The following is a 335-nucleotide window of genomic DNA, read 5'->3' on the forward strand; positions in this document are numbered from 1 at the left end:
AGTCCCCAATTAGAGGTGTCCAGGGTTCTTAAGCACACTCTTTTTGCCTTGGATCACAACTTTATTTCTTTCTTTTTCTTTCTTTTTCTCTTTCTTTTTCTTTTTCTCTTCTTTTTTTTTCAAATTTTTTTTTGTATTCACTGCTTTTTCTGGCTTCAAGAATCATTTTTATGATTTTTCAGATCCTCAGTAACATGTCTCCTTTTTCATCATTCTTTCAAGAGCCAATATTCATGAACCACAAATTCAAAAGACATATGCACTGTTTAAGCATACATTCAGAAGACAAAAGTATTGCCACCACATCAAGATAATTAAACTGTTATAAAATTCAA

This window comes from Arachis duranensis, chromosome 6 (genome assembly GCF_000817695.3).
Source record: "Arachis duranensis cultivar V14167 chromosome 6, aradu.V14167.gnm2.J7QH, whole genome shotgun sequence".
NCBI classification, from domain to species: domain Eukaryota; kingdom Viridiplantae; phylum Streptophyta; class Magnoliopsida; order Fabales; family Fabaceae; genus Arachis; species Arachis duranensis.